General features: G+C 40.5%; 1 protein-coding gene across 1 annotated transcript in view; it reads right to left on the minus strand.

The window, feature by feature from the left end:
- Positions 1-19,096, minus strand: part of LOC124291037 (potassium/sodium hyperpolarization-activated cyclic nucleotide-gated channel 4-like) — a 157,514-nt gene that overhangs the window by 71,385 nt on the left and 67,033 nt on the right. The window lies entirely within an intron of this gene.

Consider the following 19,096-nt stretch of genomic DNA (forward strand, 5'->3'; position numbering starts at 1 on the left):
CTTTCTCAGCCAAACACAACGTGACATCTCGAGAATATTCTACTAAGCTATAACAAAAACTGCAAAGCCTCAAAACATTCTGGATTGTAAATCGTGCACACATTCAAACATCATCAGAGACTATGACGATAAACATTCGGCGGTGACCGTTCAAATGATACGTTTATGAACTGATACCAGTCAGTAAAATCGGTTTCCCTGGCTTTGAATCACCCATTGCAGTAAATAACCATTTAATAGTAATATTCTATGGTTTCCAAAAGAAATGCATCCGCAATGAAACGAAGGTCAGGGAGCTTGTAGTAGCTCAATCATCACCCAAAATACGATGGTACGGTAAACATCAAACGTTCTACGTCAGAGATATTGTACTGAAATGAAGACCAAACTAACCCTGGAGGCTAAGGGTACCTATACGTTAATTTCCCTTAGAAAGTACCGAACGCATCTTATGTTCACCTAATCAGCTGGAATGTTTACCTCTTTACTGACCTTTAAGGGGGTTATAGCTTCTACAATAATTGATAAGCACTATCCGGAGCCATTTAACCTCACCTTTGTGAAGTGGAACACGGCTTCTGTGAACGGTCGTCCATTTCATTTTGAAATGCACTCAAGTGCATGGAGAAGTACTTTGATGGCAATGAGAACCGTATGTGCCTACACTGTGTACCTGTTCCACGCTGTTTAGATTTGGCTCAGTTTGTGTATGTTATTAATTAGGACTGTTTGTACTTATCTAATTTAGTTTATAAAATATGAAGGAAGTATTGATTTTGACGTTTGATAAATGCACACATAGTAAACACATCAATAGGCCTTAATTAGCGTGTTTATTCTTTGATTTCGTTTTGTTATATGTATGTGAGGTACATTTGGTATGCTACTGAAACGTGAGCTTTCATGAAGATGCTTGCACAATCTAATTTAATGTGCATTTAGAATGAAGCACATGTGTAGAACTTTCTCCTCAGCGTGAATACTCAGAATGTATATTAGATTATTTCTATACCATGAAATATTACATTTCCAGAATACAATCTGTTGCCGAAATACGTCTATATATCTTATATAACAAACACAGTCCTCACATTCACATCAAGAGCGGAAAAAGAACGTATATCTTTTTGTAAATAGAAGACTTACTCCTGCAGCAGTGTAGAAATCTAAACCACGGCCATGTTTGAAATGTAAATATGGAAAAAACCCACGTTTATTGATTTTCGAAGACAGGATGTCAAAGATATCCATCGATATTTATGTATGATGTGTCCCTAATTTTAAAATGTTTTAAATCAAGTTAAAGTTTAGAAATTAATCCATAATAGTATTCTTTGTGTGCTGCCGCCAATACAGTTAATTGTATTCTAATATCACAGTACATTCAACTGAAAATCAATCAAACTGAGGTAACGGAGGGGTATAGTCTCATTTGCCCCTTCAGTTTAAGTTTATTTTACACCTGCAACGTGAGTACGTAATTTTACCCCACTCCCTGACGTCATCCTCTAATAGTGACGTCATATGTTATGTTGATGCGGAAGCCCCATATAAAGAACGACTGTGAATAACACTCAGACAATGACAAATTCATTTCACGGTCCATCCACGTATATATCCAGCTGGTACCAGTGTTGATAATGCCCATTGTCGAAAGGCAGAGAACAGAGACAATATTGCAGTAACATCCGTTTATATATCATTATCAAATACTGATGACCCCAGGTGTTCGCAAAAACACCTGAAAGCATCCTACACCATTGGTTACATCGGATACACACGAATGAAAAACCCGAAAAACACACCTGAACATATGGTACTTAAGTGAACTGCATCGTACATCATTTTGATCATCGATACGGCACATTTTGATATAGCTTTAACACATCTACCATAAAACCTTCAGAAACACACATAGAGGCAACCGCAATCCGTCCGAACTCTGATGTGTATATGTACTCCAGTTTCTGTCTCGCCTCAGACAAGTCAAAGAAGCACCTGCCATATATCAAAATGAGACGTATTGTCCGGTCTCTTTTAGCGTACAACACACATTCATGCACGAGCTTCCCAAAGGACTGAGCTACCGTACCGCGTGTGGTTTTAGCACAGTAATAGACGGCTATTGTGTTACTATTCATATGATGACATTACAAAAGATAGAGGGGTCAGTATCCAAGACTTTGAATGTTTGTTCCCTCTGAATGGAATGCATTTCTGTGTTTTAGGGTAACCATTAATTATCAGATTATTCTGCGTAACGAATCCGAGTAGGCTGTCTGAACTGAGTGTAAAGATTAGAACGATGCTGACTGCTCAATCAGAACAGTTCATCGTTAAGGATTGTTAAACGGCTGTAACTCTGCGTAGCAGATGGTGTGATGCTTTGTGCATGGATGATAAGGCATGACGTTGTTGCAAATTCCTCTGGAAATGTATAATATTTATGAGGGCAACGGTCTGGATTCCAATGTTTATGTACTTAACCATACAGGCATTCTCAGTGGTCGTGTTGCGTTCGGCATGTGGAACAGTATCTCAACAAAACATAACACTGGAACAACAGTTACTACTTTTTACCAGGGCGTTTTACAATCTACGACAGGCGCGGTGCTGAGGGGGTGCAGTCTGATTCCTTACATTGTCTTGTGGAACGATCCCTTAAAATTGCCAGGACATATGACAAAAATAGTTCTCCTTGATCAGATTATTGTGACCATCCGTAATCATGACGTCACAATCAAATGACGTCTCCAACTTTTCTCCCATTAAAAATGGTAAGTTGTACGGTGTAACAGACATTGGTTTTTTATTATTTACAAGTTGGAAGAATTATTTTGAATCATAAAGAAAATTTCATTCTCTTGTCTTTTGACGTGAAATGTATTCATCAACAATGTCGTCGATAAAGGTTTAAAACTATGGTGGACGCGTGTTGATATATTTCATAAATTACACAAATTCATGTTGATGTGTAATTATATATAAGTGACCCGGGTTGTGGCAATACAACTGATAAACAGGTGCTCGGTGTTATTCATCAAAATACATAGTTAATACATGGGGAATACGAAAGGGGCTCATACAGGAGATACGAAATATATGCTGATACATCCACTAATACACATCCATCCTTCCATTCATCTAACCATCCATCTTCCATCATGTCACTATCGCTCTCTATACAGCGTTGCTTCACTTTGCTGTCTGAATAAAAGTGTACATGGCAAATGAATATGACTTTTAAATCTTAATAACCACATTGATGAAGGAAGTATTGATCAACATGTTCAACTGTCGGGGGCAATTGATGTGCCCTGACTCCAAACATCCTGACGGGCCATCAATCTTCCTTGACGGTTTAATAGAAACAAAATATACGAGCCTGTGTGGTAGTATTCAATCAGATCCATACCATCGAGAAACAATTACGAAACCTTAAAGCAGAATTCTATAGAACACTAAGCATTATTCTGGAAACCAATTATGGGAACAGCACACCTTTAAAGTGCTGAGGGCAAACTCTCAGATGACATCATTTTGCAGTCACACAATGTTGGCTTTATTCTGCTCATCAGGACGGGTTGCAGAGTGAATCTGTCCCCGACCTCTCTTCACACAGAATCGACAAATAGCACGGCAGTATTACACAGCTCCACGTTATAAAACACTTCAATCGATACATCGAGAAATCACAGTATCTCGGCCTTGCCTTGATGGCAGGAACTCGGAAAGCAACGCCATGAAAACAAGCACAGTACACATTCCTATGTTGAAACGTTGACTGCGTTAAGCCAACAGTCAACGAATTAGGCTGCGTATCCTCCTTCAGTACTGAGGGTGGCCATGAATTAATCCCCCCGAATGAATATGGCTTAATGAAGGTACGTGTTTTAATCAGGGCAGAGGAAGAGCGCATCGTAGCACGACAGGTTTCGTGACCAGTTGACGTTCTTCAGATGTGAAGGAAAACACTGAGTTCAGTCAAATGTCAATGTCGTATCTCTATAATCTGTATCCGAAACATTATGAAAGGTAGTTTCTTCTTGTCAGACCGTATTTCTGTCATTATTTCAAGCCCTATTAAATTCCCTATTAAACAAATATCGCCAAACATTGGTTTTACACTAAATGTAACCAATGTGTATGATACTAAATATGATACACTATTTTACAATATGTTTAACTATGAAAAGAGAACGCTGAAGCTGCCATTTTCAATTTCCATTTCAAACAAGCTCATTACCCAGATAGTATTTTCCATCAGTAATCTGATATGAAACGTTAAAACTTCATTAAACAAATTGGAACAAATTGAATCAAATTTTCCTCATACAAATATAGCATCTGTTAATTCTCCAGGTTATCCTAACGAATCGATCACACCTGTGCAGTCTGTTTTGCTTTAAAGTTCACACACTGAAAATACGTCTCAATTAAGCCGAGAACCGTCTAAGATGCTTATCGCCTCCCATTCATATTTAACCGGTCTCCTTGCCTGTGCCTGCCGAACATGGCATCTGCGGAAGGTCATGCGTGATACCGTTACCCAGTCGACTGGGAGACTGTCTAGGTTCTAGGTGGCATGCTTTAGGCTGTTAACTAAACGGTCCCTTTATTTGTATGTTTACTGAAAAAGTATATTTCACACTAAAATAGGAAACATAACCATTTTCCTAACCCTACGAAGTCAGTGTTCACGAAACGTTCGGCGCTCATTAGACCGGAAGTACCCCGTGTTGACGATTACTGGTGGCAATGGTTATAAATAATTAACGGGTCATGATTACTTCGTACACAGGAATCGTCAAAACGGACACGTGTCCGGTCGGCGTCAATGGCAACGGTTCTGTCCGGATTAACAGCTAGTTACGTGTCGCTTTGCTTGTTCTCGTCCTCTGGTTGTTTTGGGTGAAGTTGATAACTTTTTGGGTATTACCTTTGCTTTTTAGTTGGTTCAATTCTCAAAATACATGGTTCAACATTTGAAAACAGATTTGGTATCTCATTCTTGATATTGCTAAAAACTCACCCATATTTGTGGGTGTTGTTTAGTTAGTCTGTCCACTTGTCAACATGTAGACACCTGGTGTCAACTTATTTCAATGATACTACATTGATACAATTGCCACTACTGTTACGCCCAATCGAATCTGTTTCGATAATCGGTTATCATCTGCGTTGACGATATGTATTGTTGTCTACATACGAGTCAGTTACCTACAGTTCAGTAAACTATTAATCGGACGAGAATGTTGAAAATGACCCCTTTCAATTACTTGTCAAAATGTTCCGGTAAAAATATCTACACTGACGGACAAAAGTATACACCCATGTTTGATGACGTCTTACAATGAAACAAGGAACAAACAGTTTTTCATTGGCGATGTACGTATTGGCATCGGGGTTGTATTTTTGGACTTTTCGTTCACAGTGCTTTTTTTACAGTCGTTTTGTAATTTTGGGTTCAAATCCAATGTTTAAACGTATACTTTCTTTTGAGCAACAGTTTACTTACTGCTCAGTCTGGAGTAAGACATTTAATACATACATACGTGGTATCAAGTTACACGTGTTAACGACTAAATGTCATGTAGTCATGTACGTATCTACTAGATGTAAATTCCACAGGCTGTTGGCATGCTGCACCTGGTATAGGTGTAAGACAATTGAGAGAGAGAGCTAGGTGATGTTTATGTCTCTTTAAACGTTCTGTATTTCAGTTACATCACATGGTGGTAGCGTAATGATGTACGATAACCGAATGTAAAGCAGGCCTTCGACGTTTAACACTAAACTGAAATCTTTAGTGCTGAGAAGGACAGGATAATAAAATGAGATTCGAACCACGATCAACATGCATAAGAACGGCATAAAATGAAAAACGTCATTTGAAAAGCAAATGGCTACATTTTAGGGCACTTATGTCTTTCTACAAACAGTCCTGACACATAACAGGCCCATATAACAGTTATTAATAACACTTCAAAATGTCATTAGGGTGATGGAGATGTACACGTTGTATGAGGTCAAAAAACAATATTTACATTTCAAACAGATACAGCGTTGCGATGCATTATGCAAATTGGAATGGTAATAGAGTTTTTTCTTATCTGATGCATCTCGATCCTCTCGGTTGCAAATCAATCTGCGACTGAATATGAAACAGGTTCAATACAAAAAAATATGAATAAAGACCTTGAGCCGATCAATACGTTGGGAGCAGCTATCATGTGTCAAGAATGTGTAGATTTATGAATTCCCGAACCGTTTATGTAATACAGCGCTCGATGATGCGACCTTTCATAAAATCGGATCGATAATTAAAAATTACAAGCTATTTCCGTCATCAATATCTGTGAATAGCGAACTGTGTGGCACACCATTATTTAAAGCGCATTATGGCGTAGAACACCATATAAAGCAAGATACCAGTGGCTATGAATGGGAAGACGATTTCGCTGGAAAGCGGCTTCTCTGTCATTTTCCCCGCGCCATTCAATGCCATATTTGCTCTCTTCAGACTGAAGCTAGTAATCGAAAGTAATCTCAGGGCCAGATTTCAAGCATAAGTAGCAATGTAAGAGTCAACACAGCCTTCTGCCCGAGTGAGGTTGGGGGCGCATCCAGGGGATAGGGACTACCTCTTGGACCCAGGGAAGGGGTTGTCACAACGGGCGTATAGAAGGAGTGATTTCACACGCATTATGCTATATAAACGATCGTTAGTCATGTTAACTTAAACTCTACCTCAAGGCATTGAAAAGGCAATAAATTTTAAACAACCATCATGTAGCTTGTCTGTATTTACTTCAATGGGATAACTACTATGATCAAACCCCAGATTGAACAATTACATGTAAACTGGATTCTGAAATGAGGTCTGGAATTAGATTTTGTTGGCATTTCCTCAACTGACCAGCTCACAGCAGCTGGTAGCGGAGTTGAAGACCGATGCTGAGACTAGCCAGATTCGCCACACTACAAGCGGGCGGGGATATAGGCAATTGCTTTAAACCAAGACTACACCGATTTATTAACAGACTCACCTTTATTGCGTATGCAAGGCTAGTGCTATGATAATATCCTCCTGTGAACGTCCATTGCTATGTGTGTGAAGGTTAGCAATACACTAAAATACAACTAGGATCCACAAAAAGGCATTCCTTGGGGGATACTCCCGCACCCCTGTAAGATACTTGGACGTAATCACCAGCCAAGATAGACCGTAGACAGGCCCGCGCTGTCGATCGTAGGAATTGCAATGCAGAGGGCGTTTTCACTAGCGCGAGCACTAAAGCGGCGTGATGTTCAGAGAGTGTCTCGGATGGAAGGACCATGGCCACTATTTCCCTATACAACGCTGATCCCGTCAGCTTTTTCCTAGTGATAGCACGGCCGGATCAGACTTATGCGCCATGTTTTATCCTACTGTTTTCTTTCCATTTCTTGCGAGTCGGCCTTGCGCCTTGAGACTATCACGTGGATAGAATGTGCCATTGATTATCAGCAAGCTCATCAAGTCAACACGGAGTTATCAAACTCTTACAACCTTCCCACGCTGTTCCGATACTTTTTACGTTGATCCTGTATAGTGGAGGTTGCCTAGGATCTGTACCCGTGGCTTTACGTGAATCTTTACTCAAGTAATGACCGCTAGTTTCCCTGTTTCACTCTCCTGTTGACGGCGTTGATCGATCGCAACCAATGCTAATTCTCATTGCCTTCTCACAGTCAGTGAGTTTGTCTGATCCCCAGTCAGCCTACACCCACCTTATCTCCTGCATCCTCATCGTGTATATATCCTCACAGATTTGTCCAATGCCAGACCATTCACACAACCATAAATATCATACACGGGGGACTATGTTATGTAAATATGCCTAGCGCCATAACAGTTCATTAAAGATCGCCTCTCCGAAAACATGGAATAATACGATAAACAAATGTTCAAAGTGGCACCCCAAAGGCAATGGGGAGAGTAACCGCCCCTGGCGGCGGAGATGTAAATAGGGCTAATAGTGGTCGTGTTCTTCTCTGTTTCATTGGCACCGTTGGTTGCTGCCAATCGAAGAATTTGGTTCCAAATCGGGCGTTAATGAGATATTTGAATGCACAGCGCGCCTTCGATAGTCCAGTATGTTATTGCGGGCAGTAATGAGCCCTGAAGTCTGACAGATGCGTTGTTTTGTACCTTCAAGCTGAGCCTGAGAAAGATGAACATACAGATACGTCCACATAAGGCATGTTATTTTTGGTCAACATTGTTGGAAGAAATAGACCATAGGTTTTTAACTTAATTACTTGAAGTATCCGAGAAGAGTTGAGATGTGTTATTGAGAAAGATAAGAGCTTAGAAGACCGTGGATGCTGTCATGAAGAAAAAAAATCTCAGCTCTTAATATAATTTTCTTTGTATCGGTGTAATGACCCTTGATGGTGGTGGTATGTATGATGTTGAACTCGATGCCTAGGGTGCCTAGTCTCATGGCACCTTTTTCCAATCGGTCTCTAGAATTTTCACCCTGTGCGGTTCCAAACCAGCGGGACTTTGCGAAACGTAGAAATCAATGCTACTTAATTCCGTTTGAGATGCGTTTGTGATTCATGCATTTACAACACAGTTCTGCCCGTTGTCATTAATCGGAACCAGGCAATACCTACGGGAAGGCATCCCATGCGGACTGGAAATCAGTTTCTAATTAAACTCATGTAATTACTTTTGTAACAAACACAATCGATAGCCTGGCGTCTTGCACGATATAGACTCCATCATCAGTGTCTGCTTCGGTCTTCTCCCATTTTCGCAATCTTTCTTTGAGTTAGCGGTTCTGAGAGGCCAACACGATGTTACAGAAAAGCATGTGGCGCCATGAACGGCACGTGATTTCAGAGGCATTTACTTCATTCCATTGGCTACAGGAAACTCGGTGCATGACATACAGTCTTATTACTCAGATTTGTTTCAACTTTTTGTGTTCAAAATTTTTCTACACTTTTTCTTAAAAGTTCATCAACTTCGATCGAAATTATACAATGAAAAAGGGTCTGTGCGTGATTGCACGAAAGAGTGGCCTCATCTTGCTGCTCAAAAGAAGATGAAGAACGCCCAGTTCTTTCATATTTTCATGGTTAGTCTGTCAGATGTAACAACGATGAAGTTGATGGAAATAGCATTTCTTTGCGCACAAATACACATCACTGTTTAATTCAGGAAGTTAAAATGTCGTGCGGTACAGGCGGATCCCAAAGGGTCAAAAGTGTTAGTTGCATCTGAATGCTGAAGTTATGTGCATAATAGTTTTACACATATCTATAAACTAAACCGGACATCTTGCCTAGAGGTGTAAAGGTGCTCCCATGCACTCCACCTGTCATTCCACCAGTGGATAATTACCCAATAACTAAGCATTCCGGACATATATTTTAGTCCTGATTAACGGGGGGGATTCACTGTTAGTATACTGGAAACGAGTGACGGGATGAGATTTCAAGGTGGTCGTGATATCCGGCGCAGACGTAATAAGTGCTGGGTGTTTAGAAAGGGCAAGTATCATGATGTAATTATAGAGTGATCTGGCTCGCTGACATCGTTAATGCATGACACCCCATCCTAATTGCCTAGATCGATGCTCATGAGATCAATCACTGGAACGTACAAAGCTTGACTATTGCTGAGTGCGGCCTAAAGATACAAACAAAACAGTTTTTAGCTGTTCTAAGTTATGGTTGGTGAGAAAAATGATATATTCCGTAACACCGTGTTGAGTGTTTCTACCGCCTTCATGGGACTAAGCTGCTTCATGTCTAGCCTTAATATAAGAGGCTCGCTTGAGCATTGTGGCCATTGTTCCGTCTGTTGACTCCCTCTAAATAGCCATGAGTGGGGTGTTCAGGAGGGTCTATATGCTCATAACGATCTTAGTCGTGACTCAGAATAATACATCCTCTCTTATGCATCGATTTCAAACACAAGTCTCTTTCTAGTAGGAGTCGAATGCACGGGATACAGGGATCCTTTCATCCACAGTCATATGTAACACCCCCGCTGATTGGTTGACACCAGATGCCATCACATCGCTGGCCTTCACACCAGTGACAGTTAATGGAGAGTGCCTTGGGAAATCCCATGCAGTTGCGAGAATACCTCACGGCTTTGAACGGCTTGACCGTGATCCGTCAGTGATTGGAGGGATATGAATCAAATTAACAGCAAGCTGATAGATATTAATGCGATAGACGATTGTTGATAACCTTTCTAATGTTAAAGGTGGTCAGGTTCGGTATCAAGGTTACAATCTCCAAACTACATCATTGTCATTGAACTCTTCAGGGAAAGCTTCCCGCCATTGCCATTAGAGTTGTCTCCCTTCGTCAATTAACACGGTAACGAGGGATTTTACTTTACATCTTGCCTTTGTTCTGGAGGTTTTATGGATTTTGCAGTAAAACAAAACATATTTAACCGCATTATTTGGATGGTATGGGCAGTCAAGTATTTAATCATCACGTGACAATACGTTTGAAAAAGGATACGGCAAACGGAAGCAAGGAATTTGAAAGACCAACACAGACGAAACAGCAGATGGAGGGGTGATTAATGTGTCATAGTGGAACACATACTGATAACATACCCCCATACATGCTTACCTTTTCGCGAAAACCTGGTGTCATCACTGATTTTCAGTGATCCCTTCATATAAATATCACAGCTAATGTTTCCTTTACACCAAACGTAATTTGTTTCTGGCGATAGTCACACCTGGGTATGTTTTTGCACTAACGTTGTATTTTACATTTAGATCTATGCATAAACATTGAGACCGAAAATTCAGAAAGGAAACCAACATTTTGTGTTTCGTAAACCACTCCCCATCATGAAAAGCAATTTGAAATATTTCATCCTTTGAACCATGGGACATTTGTCACTGAACGTGGCGACCATAGAAATAGTTACATGTCTGCTATCAGAGGTTCAGGATAATTATTGTACAAGATGAAAACAGATCACATCGCAGTTTACTAGGAAAACATATGACATACTGCACTTCCTCATTGATTACAACCGTGTGAAAATCTGTGGATAAGCCACATCGGCAAAAAGAAGGCATCCCCAAGGAACCAACTATGTCCCACAGGTCTGTTTCCATATATGTTTGCTTTTATTAGCAAAAGAAAAAGGTAATGTAGGCAAGAAGTGAAACTTCATCGATAATCTGATACCGTTCAATAACGGCAAAATAGGCGTCTGTTGACGTACCAAACGGAACTAGAAATAAAGGAAACATTTGAGGCATTTCACCTGCTTCATATTCAGGCCAATTAGTCAAGATTCATAGTGACATATATCCCCCACGAGAATGTATGGAAAATGTCATTACTTGAATTTTCCTAAAGCCGACTTTCCCTTTATGTCGAGCAATATTCAAGCAGTTCAATTTATTTGTGCCTGTATTTCACCACCGAGGTACAATAGATCATGTTCTTCCTCCGAAGATTTCCAAACGCGCCGTACGAATTTTCGCAAAGTTGTTTGATTGATATGTGATTCAATTCTTTATTTATATCTATTGAAATTGAACGTGTTTATGAAGTCCCCCAAAGGGCAGAATCGTGCCACTTTTTCGTTGACATGTGGGACCATCACATGTTCTTGTGACAGTAGTTCATAAATAAGAGGCGTGGTGGGCGAGCGGTCTAAGGCGCCAGGCTAGCGATCCAGCAAGCTTGAGGTGCCGAGATCGAGCCCACCTGTGACCGTGTGTAAAAACCTTGGTATCAACTTTGTGTGCAGACTCTTTCAGTGTTGTCACAACCCCTAGTGTACAGTACACAACCATGTGCCCTTAAAAGAACCCACGAATCCGTTGGTATATGACCAGATGGTGGCCACATGAATACGTGCAAACACCTAGTTGCGGGTACAGCAACGTGCAGTAAACTTGGACAAAGTACTGTGACTAGTGTCCAGTCCACCCAGCTGTAAATGGGTACCTCGTAAGGATGGGAAAGCGACATAACCTGGTGCGCCGAAGTGGCTGCAAGAGTTGAGATTGATAATACGATGTGCCGTTGAGATTTACATCCAATGATCGAGGGAAAAACAAAGCGCCTTTGAGCAGCTGAGCTGAGCTGGATATTGGCGCTATAGAAATATATATAAATAATAAATATAAATTAAAAAAATAAAATAAATAAAAACGACATTTCATTTTGGCAAAAAATCATTGCAGAAAGCAAATTCGATAGACCGATTCCGACCATGTCATTACCACGTGTTCATGAATCACGATCAAATGGTGTTGATACTAGATGTTCGCGAGTAGGTAAACCGGATTATGCTTTATTGCCGAATGACAACGAGATTTAAAACAGGCGACTTGAGATATTGACAACGTCTCAGTACTTTGTTGTAAGGATTCACTTGAGTATATACAAATATATGCATCCATAAATGTCTTTCGCGGAAGTAGCTCTTATTAAACAATGTATAAACGACACTGGGAATTGACACAGTACTTGAGACAAAACCCAGTATGGTAAAGACAAAACTGTTCATTGACAAACCCCCTGTTTCGATCTATGGGTACAGGCGTATCGTTAAAAGTTTCAAATTATTCATACCACCAGCTGTTAATCAATAGCTTCCTTTTTCTCGAGTATATTTATAAACCACCGCTTCCGTCGTTGAGGGCATATAGTTAAACATAGTTGTCCTTCAACAACAACAGCTGAACGATGTTTGAATGACACCCGTAGCATTTGTCTGGTGTTTATTGAACGATGGCATCTGTAGGTGCTGATGACGTCATAACCATAGACGGAGATGATTGGCAGAAATCGACATGCACTTCGGTGATCGAAGTCAGAACCGTTATCAGTGACAATGGGCAATTCTACCTTTGTGCAGCCATTGATCGTGGAACTTGTACGGAGGATTCATACAGACATCAAACGCCTACAGTAACCAAATGGTTGAATATGCCATTTGAATGTCGTTTAATGAGACGATATACTCAATATCACCCAAAGGCACGTGGAATATGCCCAATCATATTGGTGGTTATAGTGATTGTCATAATTGTGATGCCAAATATAGATCATGAGATAGGATCAGCAATTTCGGCAAAAATAGAAAGTAGATAATTGGAATTATTCAAACATTTATAATTCGGGTGTGATATGTTGCTGTTTTGGTGTACAGTACAAATATTGAATCATTCAGTTAATCTTGAGTGAGTTTGATGCTAGCATTATCACGGCCTGATTTGCGAATTATTCGACAATTATTCCAGAGTCCGGTCTTGTCTTGGATGTGCGAACTATGTAACTACATTTTCCGACTAAAGTAAACTATCCTCTATAGGGGCCGTGGGGTAGCCTAGTGGTTAAAGCGTTCGCTCGTCACGCCGAAGACCCGACATGGGTACAAGGTGTGAAGCCGATTTCTGGTGTCACCCGTCGTGATATTGGTGGAATATTGCTAAAAGCGGCATAAAACTGAACTCACTCACTATCCTGTACACGGATGCAACAAGACCCTTTTCAAATATGGGCTCATAGAAATATCTGTTTGATGACAATAGAGATATAGATATATTTCAATAATGTTTTGATCGTCTTGCGCTTGGGCGTTTCAGCGATAATAACGTTCATATCACACAGTCTGACGCACAACCTGATTGTTATTACCCGGATACCCAAGCTGCCTGTGAAGCGCTTGAGGGATAGTAGTCACATGACCTATACCACCGGGTACCCATTTCTGCTGGGTGATCAGAGGCAATTTTGAACAAACCCACTTTGAGATCAGGAGTTTGTATGCTTGCATATATCATGTAGATAACGTATGGTCAATGTTATAACAGCAATGCTGGCATACGCAGGTACATCAAAGCGTGTTGTTATACCCCCGCCCACCCTCACCCCCAGCCCCTTATTGAAGGCCGTTATTACCAACACTCGTTCCTTGGTTTATATTTTGGGTTTTATGTGCGTTCTTCATTCGTTCTTCATTCATTACATGAGTGTGATCATTCGTTCATTCATTCATCGTCTCTGTCAAGCATCTCTGGAATGTGATTAGAAATGTATTAATCTGTTGCCAATCAGATAATGATGAGACTCTCCCTGAAGCATAGGGATGACACGGCTTTGTACAATATGATTGAAATACACTGGCATACGTTTCCATTGGTTCATGATTAACACAAGAAATCAATTACCTTTTCTCCGGAGTTGAGGAGCTGGCGGACAAAGTCCTTTTGAACCTGAATCTGAAGTCAAAATTGGTTGATGAATGCATTTTATACTCTCGTCACATATCATATGTCACAAATAATCTGCTATAATGTGTCATGGTACTCTTTTATGACGTCTCTTCAGCTCATTCGTTTTTGCATCTGGGTTGATGCTTCAATTTTAATTTTATCCTCAACACATACACCGTTACATCTTTAATAATGACACAAGAGATTCTGAATAACGAATGCAATCAATATATTTCGTTTTGAAATTATTTCCATCGAGAGCAATGTTGAGAGTGACAGCACGTAGTCAGTATGCTTTGTTGACTTAAGAATAAGATCAGGCTAAGCAGATGAGTGATGATTTAAGCTGGGATTATTTAACGAATGCTTCAGGGTTACTGAATGTTCTATAGAGGTAATGTGTTTTGAAATTGTCATTAACGTATTTATATGGATCATTTCTTTACCCGTGCTTTTCTTCGTGCCCACCTCTGTTGTGGTAAGGTCGGTGGTTCGACCTGCCTCGGCATTAAAACGTTAAACATGGCAATTGTTGTTGCCCTGGACAAGGAGTTATTGTGTTGTGTTTGTGTAAAGAATACATGATAACTTGAGATATGACCTCGCAGGGAGAGAGCAGTCTAAAAGGTCAGACACACGTCACGCTCACACGTCACACCCGCACATCCCGTCACGAGGAAGCCGGAAGTGATGCAGCTCGTCTCAGACGTTAATCACTATGGTGAAACCCACAAGAACGAGTATGGGGCTAACTAACCCAGAGACATAATAGGGGATTCGAACTCACAATTATGGGATGCTAACATGGCCAAGGGAAACAACTCTGCACAGCGAACGTCGCAATGTAAGTACAACCACCCTGAACGCGAAGTTCATTCCGGTATCACGTCACCACCTCACTATCTCACCACCTCACACCTCACCATCTCACCACCTCACTATCTCACCACCTCACACCTCACCATCTCACCACCTCACATCTCACAACCTCACATTCTCAACATCTCACAACATCACATCTCACTACCTCATTATCGCACCATCTCACCATCTTACCACCTCACATCTCATCTCCTCACCATCTTAGATATTATCACTGCACCAACGGATATACCTTCGCAAAGAGATGGATGTCTGTTAAGTGTTTGCATATATCAGGCGATGACAATCCCAATGGACTTTTCTCCAACATGGGTATAGATGTGTTGATTTATGGCCAGCCTGTTGCAAATTAACCCACTTAACAGTTAGTTAGAGCATCCGCATTAGCCAAACAGGTTAGCTATTGTTAATTAGTACCGTTATTGGGTTGATATTCATTGCTTTCAGTGAATTTACGAGTGATGGTTTATTCGCTAAGTTAAAGCGTCGACTCGACTTGATACAACAGACACTCGGTTTGATTTGGGTACAATATGTGAAGCCAATGTTTGTCGTGATACGGCTCTAGCATAGATTATACATGAGGCGAAACATAACACTCATTCACTGCTTAAATAATCTATACTTCGTATTTGATCACGGACTTCTATGATTGTAATTACGATGCATGTAACACATATTCAGGAACACAACGATAATGGTAAATGTACCGAAGTAACAGTAACGTTGATATATATCCTAGGTCATAGACGGTAACCGTTCTATGCGCGAAATGAATTAGGCCACCTGTCCGTGAAACATGTTCTGCACCCTCTCACTGATTTCACGTTTAGATCTTATGCAAATATAGGGCTATAAATATGTCAGCTTGGCTAGGCGTACCATCTGTTATTTCTCGAAAGCGTCAAACATTATTTTCATAATCAAACGAAATCCCTGTGAAAATTTTTAGATTCCGATTATTTTAAGAGCACGTGGTTTGAAATCACTATTGAATAGCGATGATACCTCGTGCTGGGAAATGGTGAGCGTATCCTGCCCCCTCGGTGACACCCGTCAGAGTGAGTGAGTGAGATGGGTTTTACGCCACTTTTAGCAATATTCCAGCAACATCACGGCGGGTGACACCAGAAATGGGCTTCACTCAGTGTACAAATGTGGGGAATCGAACCCGGACCTTCGGCATGATAAGCGAACGCTTTAACCACTAGGCTAGGCCACCGCCCCTACACCCGTCAGAAACACATAGAAAGCCATGCCAAGTGATCACCGGGGAAAACAAGCGTCAGGAACACTTGGTACATATCAATCTTGTAAAGGTCTAAATAGGGAATTCAATCACACTTAATTTTGTTCACTGATACGTCAAATTATGGAAATGCCTTCCCTGATGAAAGAACATTTTGAGCGAAAATCGAATGACGTTAATTGAATTTTCGTAGAAAGGGCATGCTCGAATGTACTTCAACATTTGTGAAAAAGTACATACGTACAAATGTGTTTATACAGAACATAAAATCTAGATTCACCAGCTGATTTTGTCTTCACTATACTCGCAAGTTCATGTGTGCGATAATATCAGTACTGCCCCTCCTATCAGAAATAGCATGATTCCTCATCTTTACATATCGACATTTAGCACATCTTCCTTGAATCAATCCTTCTTACCACAGGGTCATTTGATAGCCCATCTCAGGAAGTTATAAATTCCCTTATTAGAAGAATTTTGCGTTCTTATACTAAATTGATCTTTCCAATCTCATCCGGGATGGTGTTCACACCAACCGGGTTGGTTCGTACATATCAGAATACGGAGACAATATGAATCGCCTCACTTAGGCCCAGTGTTATACATGTTCATGTCAGTATGGGCTTTGCTTAAATGTAGATCTTATGCATGAGTGACAACGGAGTAAGGTATGTATGTCATATCAGTAAATTGGTTGAATAAAATTTAATGTCTGTAGTCTACATGGCTATTATGTGAGTAGTATCTGTGGAGTACTACCTTGGCCTAGATCAGGAATGTGGTTGAGATACAAGTAATGTATCTCACCTGGATCAGTAATGTGGTTGAGATAAAGTAATGTATGTGGCCTTGATCAGTAATGTGGGTGGGATAAAGTAATGTATGTGGATGGATCAGTAATACGGTTGAGATAAAGTAATGTATGTGGATGGATCAGTAATACGGTTGAGATAAAGTAATGTATGTGGATGGATCAGTAATGTGGTTGAGATAAAGTAATGTATGTGGATGGATCAGTAATGCGGTTGAGATAAAGTAATGTGTGTAGCCTCGATCAGTAATGTGGTTGAGATACAAGTAATGTATGTGGTCTAGATCAGTAATGTGGTTGAGATACAAGTAATGTATGTGGATGGATCAGTAATACGGTTGAGATAAAGTAATGTATGTGGCCTAGATCAGTAATGTGGTTGAGATAAAGTAATGTATGTGGATGGATCAGTAATACGGTTGAGATAAAGTAATGTGTGTAGCCTCGATCAGTAATGTGGTTGAGATACAAGTAATGTATGTGGCCTAGATCAGTAATGTGGTTGAGATACAAGTAATGTATGTGGATGGATCAGTAATGCGGTTGAGATAAAGTAATGTATGTGGCCTAGATCAGTAATGTGGTTGAGATACAAGTAATGTATGTGGATGGATCAGTAATACGGTTGAGATAAAGTAATGTATCTGACCTAGATCAGTAATGTGGTTGAGATAAAGTAATGTATGTGGATGGATCAGTAATACGGTTGAGATAAAGTAATGTGTGTAGCCTCGATCAGTAATGTGGTTGAGATACAAGTAATGTATGTGGCCTAGATCAGTAATGTGGTTGAGATACAAGTAATGTATCTGACCTAGATCAGTAATGCGGTTGAGATACAAGTAATGTGTGTAGCCTCGATCAGTAATGTGTGTGTGTAAACGATCAGTGAGAAGTATGTATACATGACAGTGATTGGCAGATAATGAAATGATCGAACCCTTAACTGCCCATCAACACAGAATCTACTTCCAAAGGTGACCTAGGAACAGTCAGGCAATATATTAAGCATTTCTTTGGATCGCCTATAATGCTCCATTAGGTGTATATTTGCTTTATCAATTACAAACGGTATTGGTGTTGATTTAACCGAATATAACGATGCCTTAGTGCACGTGATTGGGACAATATTGCTCAACACCCAGATCTAAGCCTTGGTGACGGAAATGGACTAAATGGGTACATGGTATTGACATGTCAAAACTAAAGTGCAGTCGGTGATCTTACTGAAAGTATGGCCGGCCATCTATGACCCACTTAAATACACAGCATGATACCGTTTTCATCGTTTTTTCGCAAACAAAAACTTCAAAGGCAGAACGTTGATGAAAATGTGATAAGCAGCGACCTGAAACCCACCCAGAAGCCGGCCTTCCTTGACCCGAGACTCGGCAATCTCTGCCGTACATGGACAATGACATTCGCAGAAAGTGAAAATTGATTCTGTACTAGCAGGGCGATCAATGGCGACTACAGTGACTGGTACCGACGTCCTGGGGTGGGAGTTGAACTGGAAGCTATTTTGTCATCTCTGGGGTAATATGTCTGTTTGTCTTGAAGGGTCATCCCAAAATAGGCTCTGAACATGTCTCTGCTTTTGTGTGCAATAAATTGGGGCCTCTGCGATACATTTGTCCTTGTGGACACTGGTGATATCGCTGTTGTGTATTGGCTTAGTGCTTCTGGATTGTACTGGGCAGGCAATATTGCACAGCTTATAGCAGTTCCTTGTTACATATGTGCATATCTGCATCACACAAACTTTTATGTTGTTCCCGTGTGCGAAATACGCATTATGTCGGAAAGCGCACGTTAAATCTCCAAATCATCATCATTACCTTAATGTTTCGAATAATGGGTAAATAGGTGTACTTAACACAGCAC

This window comes from Haliotis rubra, unplaced genomic scaffold (assembly GCF_003918875.1).
Source record: "Haliotis rubra isolate DU_JTF1 unplaced genomic scaffold, ASM391887v1 Scf48, whole genome shotgun sequence".
Taxonomy (NCBI): Eukaryota; Metazoa; Mollusca; class Gastropoda; order Lepetellida; family Haliotidae; genus Haliotis; species Haliotis rubra.